The sequence below is a fragment of the Hevea brasiliensis genome, chromosome 9 (assembly GCF_030052815.1).
Source record: "Hevea brasiliensis isolate MT/VB/25A 57/8 chromosome 9, ASM3005281v1, whole genome shotgun sequence".
In the NCBI taxonomy this organism is placed as follows: Eukaryota; Viridiplantae; Streptophyta; class Magnoliopsida; order Malpighiales; family Euphorbiaceae; genus Hevea; species Hevea brasiliensis.
In genome coordinates, this window is record NC_079501.1 from 8,900,320 (window position 1) to 8,906,319 (window position 6,000).

General features: G+C 35.2%; 1 pseudogene; it reads left to right on the top strand.

The window, feature by feature from the left end:
* Positions 1-1,735: 1,735 nt before the first annotated feature.
* On the top strand, positions 1,736-4,081 carry LOC131183026 (heat stress transcription factor A-6b-like; annotated as a pseudogene).
* The last annotated feature ends 1,919 nt before the right edge of the window (positions 4,082-6,000 follow it).

A 6,000-nucleotide genomic window follows, 5' to 3' on the forward strand; every position in this document is an offset into this window, starting at 1 on the left:
AAAATGAAAAATAAAATTTTTTTATTGTCTCATATTTTTCACTATGGAACCATCGACCCAATCTAGTTCATTCAAGAAGAGTAGAAGATATACAACACAGTTAGACGTGTATATTTTATTTTATTATTATTATTTATTTAATCGATATGGTCCTTGTTGTATCGGAAGTAACAAATGAATTTCTTATTTAAAAGGGTAAACAAAATATTATATTATTTTTTCTTAGTGGATGTAATGCACAGTTTGGAGACGTTTGTATGTGACTCTGTGGTCGCTGCTTGTACAGTTTTCCTTGATTATGGCATAATGCTCTCCTAGTGCCAGACACTACCCTCTGTTTTGGAACTAAGTACGGGCGGGAAGGAAAGTGAGGGAAGAGAAAATGAGGGGAAGGAAAGTGTGGAGAAAATAACTTTAATTTGTTTGAGAAATGTAAATTATAAGGGACCGGAAGCTCAAGTAACTTAATTGACAACCAATAAAAAGAGAACACGTTTGGGGGTGTTCAACACAATCAAACGTTTTGAATATCGGCCAGGTACCTTAATGTTTCCATAAAAAGGAAACGTGCACATAGTGTTTGCATGCCATTTGGCAATGACTCAGGAACTGATTCACCAAACAGAAAGACATTTGCATGGCCTGCGGAGGTTGCACGCTCAGCAAGATCACCCACACTCGACAGCATTTACTATATTGCGCATTCCACCCTACGACGGTTTAAAATTTTTTTTATGATAATAGGTAAAATCCTAGTATTTTTAATTATTTTTAAAAAATATAAAAGATAATTGAATTTTTATTACATTTACATTTTAATAAAATTTTAAGGAAATAGGAGTATTTTGCTATTTTATGATATTAGACGATTTAGATCAAGATCTAGTAGGTTCAAGAAGAATGTAGAAGGGTCTTTATTCGATGAGGGGCTTTTTAATATATATATATATATATATATATATATATATATATATATATATATATATATATATATATATATATATATAGTTTGAAGCAATATTAAAATATTGTATTCTGTGAAGTGGGGAGAGAAACCATGTGGATATGTGGGAATTGAATAAGAACAAATTGACAGAAGGGGAACAAGGGCGATTATTAGTTGTAGAACGCCAACCTTTGCCTTTTGCTCTATCCAATACAATTTTTGATATTCACCGCTTGTCAAGTGTAAGGTTATAAATAAATTAAAATTGTAATTACTTAATAAATTAAAATAAAAAATTACTTATAATTATTGCTACGTATCTAGATATAATATAAGAGAAAATTAAATAAAAAAAAAAAGAAAATTTTCAAAGAAATTTTAATAGAGTTTATATTCCATGCATAAGGATTTATCTCTCGGTTATAGCCTTTGGTCCTGTTCCCTACCAACCGAGCAAAAACTTGATTGCTATTTAACCTCTAAAACTTGCTATTTTTTATTGTGGCCCAATATAGCAATTTTAAGTGAGATTTCCTTCGTATGTTGTGGGGTCTACCAGTCTCCACCTTCCACCAATCAAATTTCAAAAAATATTTTTTTAAAAAAAAAAAAAAAGAGAAATTCCCATTCTTTATTTCGTTGGACATGAACGGGTCCCAGACCATACCTCCACCATGCCATCCTTACCCTTGGAAGTTCCAGACGTTTCCTAGAGGACCACCCTCACTCCGGCTTTCCTCTTCCCTGCACTTGCCAAATGAGGAAAGGTGCTAGAAAATTATATTATTAAAATACATAATAAAAAAACCAACCAAGAACTCTAGAACTTTCTATTGATTTTTATAATATATCTCCTTGGCTCTGTTTAAGAGGTTTTTGAACACGTCCGGGCTTTCCTTGCTTATGTCTATCACAGCCTACCAACTTCGACATGCTATAGCCGAACTTCCCCAAAAGGAAAACAGGGCAGGAAACAAAAAATTCTCTTTCTGAAAAAAAAAAAAAAAAAATCAAATCGATCTTTTTTCTCCTCCTTTTTGTCAAAATCACCTACCGTTTTCTGTTATTTGTGCTGAACTTTATGTAGTGCTTCTCTCCAGAGTTCAACTTTAGATTTGTTTATCTACTACTTTACTTACGATTCTAGCTCCTACAAGTATCCTCTGTTTTTGTTTTTTACTTTCAAATTACGGAAACTGGTAAAGGGATCAATCCAACTGCAACGATGAATCCATATTACGCGGTGAAGGAAGAGTACCCAGGATCAAGCTTGTCGCAGTCCGGTGATGAACCACCAATAACTGTCCTGCCGCAACCGATGGAAGGGCTGCATGACACGGGACCACCACCATTCCTGACCAAGACTTTAGAGATGGTGGATGACCCAATTACCAATCATGTAGTTTCTTGGAGCACAGAAGGTACTAGCTTCGTTGTGTGGGATCCTCATTCTTTCTCCACAAACCTCCTGCCTAGATATTTCAAGCACAATAACTTCTCCAGCTTTGTTAGGCAGCTTAACACTTATGTAAGCATTATAAACTATAATTCTTCAATTCTCCTTTGTCATCATCTTCTTCTTCTTCTTCTTCTTCAGTCTTGCTTTGGGGGAAAAAAAATTCACGTGATTCCTTTTTAAACGGACTTCATACCTGAATTGGTAGCAGTTATATTTGTAATTCTTCTTCTTGGGTGAGGTGTTGTTTAATTGGTTGTTTCTTTTATATTTAATTTAAATATTTTTATGCTTAAGGAAAGGTGACGATGTCCTATTGAAGGAAGATGACTATTTTATTCACCAGCAAAGAAGATTGTTCTCAAGAGGTTCTGGAATGTTCATGCAAGTGGAACTTTGATATGAATCTCCTTTTTCTCCCTCTGCAAAATGCTCATTGGTTCCAATTTTATTATTTTATTATTTATCAATGTAGTTGGGGCACTTCTTTGATTTAATTTCGTTTTCCCAATGGCTTTTTCTGCATCTGGCCATGTGGGGCCTTGCTGTATTTGGATTTGGTGCTAGAAGTAAAAGATTCAGTATACAGTCCTCTGTTTCCAAATGCAATTTGGTAAAATTTAATTGTTAGTGGAACCTGGTAATTGATAGTTTTAATCCTGCAGGGATTTAAAAGATAGACCCTGATAGATGGAGTTTGCCAATGAAGGGTTTCTAAGGGCCAGAAGCATCTCCTGAGAACCATCAAGAGAAGAAAGACACCTTCTCAGCCTCTGCCTCAACAACAACCTTTGGATGCTTGTGTTGAAGTTGGCGAGTTCGGATTGGATAGAGAAATTGATCGATTGAAGCGCGACAAGCAATTTCTAATGATGGAATTAGTGAAGCTCAGGCATCAACAACAGAACACTAGAGCCTATATTCAGGCTATCGAACAAAGGCTACAAGGTACGAAATAAAGCAGCAGCAAATGATGCAATTCTTGGCCAGACGGTGCAGAATCCAGCTTTTTACAGCAACTAGCCCAGAATAAGGATAAGAGAAAAGAACTTGAAGAAGCAATGACCAAAAAAAGAAGAAGGCCTATTGATCAAGGAACTAGTGGTGCTGAATCAAGCTATAGTGGTGAGAGTAGAAATGCCATCAAAGCTGAGCCTCTAGAGCTTGGAGATTATGGGTTTGAAGTTTCAGAGCTGGAAGCACTTGCATTGGAAATGCAAGGATGTAGTAGGGCGAGGAGAGGCCAAGAGGAAGGAGAAGAAGATATAGAGCCACCAGAAAGTGGAGATAGAGAACTTGATGAGGGATTTTGGGATGAATTATTAAGTGAGAGTAATAGAGGAGGTGAAGATGAAGATGTAAATGTATTGGCTGAGCGATTGGGTTATTTGGGTTCCAGTCCGAAGTAAAGAAATTGAAGCCTTCTTTATTGTTCATCATCATCGTGGATCATTTCTTCAATTATCATTTGGCAGACTTTTCATTCCACGGTTGATTTGTCAGTAACACCCTCGTATTTTTGTACAATTAGGTCCTTAAAATACCATTAGCCTATAATTTTTCATCTGGATTTCTTGGTATTGACAGGATAGGAGAATAGCAAAGCAGTGTATCCGTGGAAAATATTTGTATTTCTGGTGTTTCTAACCCTTTATTTTAATCATCTTTGTTCTTTTTTTTTTTTTTTCCCCTTCAGCACATCATGTCTTCTTAATCTTTCTCTAATCTTGGTTAGGTACTTAGGTTGCAGCAGGGCTTGGACAGAATCTGGTTGTCCCTATCATGATTTGTTTCGAGGTTCTTGACCCTTTTTCCATTTTTCCCCTGGACTATCACTGTTTTTTTATGCATTTAATTCATTGGTTAACTGCCTCCTGTAATTCATTTTTGGCCTCAAATGAATGTAGATTGTCCAGATGCTGTGTTGAAATAGACATGATGTTGCTGCAAAGTTGCAAGAACCACAAATTACATGTTGATTTTCGAATCAAGTACCATATAACTATGTCGGTTCGATTTTTTTTTCCCACTTCCCTTTTCCCATTTCTTGCACTGTCGTGTTCTTTCTGCAAATGTTAAGGTCGGTGGTCATTTTCTTGATGCTGCATCTTTACCATGTAGATATTTTCATGTCATGTCCAACGCTGTTCTCATCAGTCATTTTCTTGGCAGCCGTGGGGCTCCTCACTGGTAATGCATATTAGATTCTTTCAACCATAGCCAACAAATGTGTGTGCATTATGTTCGTTCGTGTCGATCTAGTTGATGTCCTTGGGATTGTTACAGTATTGTAGTACCTAAAAAGCATAAGGAAAGGTACCTCTTCTGCAGCAAGCTCCATATGATCTTCCCTGCTTCAGAATTCAGATGCATCTGCAAATTATGATTTAATGGTACTATAATGATAGGTACTATGATTTGCAAGAATTTTTGTGGTTGTATAATCTTCATTAGTCATTTTCAGGTTGATCTTTGTAAAAAGAGGTTCAGACGTCACATGAAATCCTTGTTAACTACCTTATTTTATTATTATTATTATTTTTTTTTTTCATTATATAAACCAAGCAGAGGAACGTAAAATTTCAGTTGATTTAGCTCCATCGGTGACTTTTGCACTAGCCGACTTAGCGCTACTGAAAATGAAATGAAGTTGTTCTATGAATTATGGCCGAAAGTGCAACTTTATGCCAAATGCTCTGCGAAAAAGGCTGCTTTTGTACATTTTCATACTCGAAAAAGCCCACCCCACCCTCCTGAAAAATTATTGCATACACTACTCGAAAATGAATGCATCCATCCGTTCCCGTGTTCGGATGAAATATTTCCAAAATTATCTGATGAAATTTATTTAAAAATATATTTAAAATAAATTTCACATAAATGTGAGTATCATATACCCTTTTTTAGCATCGTTTATTCTTATTAATTGAGATTGAATGCGTGGAATGCTAATCATTACAGTTCATGAGATCGAGCCATACCTTAACTTTTCTTTTCTTACATATAAACAAATTTCCTTCCACACCAAAAATTTTATGAATATGAAATATACCTGTAATATTTTATTATTTTTAAAAAATTATTCAGTATTATAAGGTATAGATATTTTCTCATAATTATGTAAGTGAGGTTTATTCTCCACGTTATTATATTTTTGTGAGAAAGGCACCATTTTTTTAAAAGAAAAATTTAAGGAATGAATGAAAAACCGAACGGCTCTATGATCAATCCCCCTTGTCACTTCTAAGCTCAGATAGCAGCAGAAATGGCCGAACCTAATTGGCAAAGCTTTCGCTTGAGACGAGAGGGTTCAGTATCCAGTAATGCTGCTATTGTTTACTTTTTCTTAACCTAAATTAGATTACTATTTTGATTATGGCCTGCTTTGATTACTTCCAGCAATGTTCAAATTCTCTATGCTTTCCTTATTTTCTTTCAACCGTGAGACTGTAATCAACTTTTCTTTTGCTACATTACTAAAAGTTTAACGGAAATCGTGAACGATATATACTACTGTGGGTTGGATTTTCAGTTGGCTTTTGTGTCTACTGTTGAATTGGGTTATGTTGAGTATTATTCTTTTCTTTTGGAGTTTATG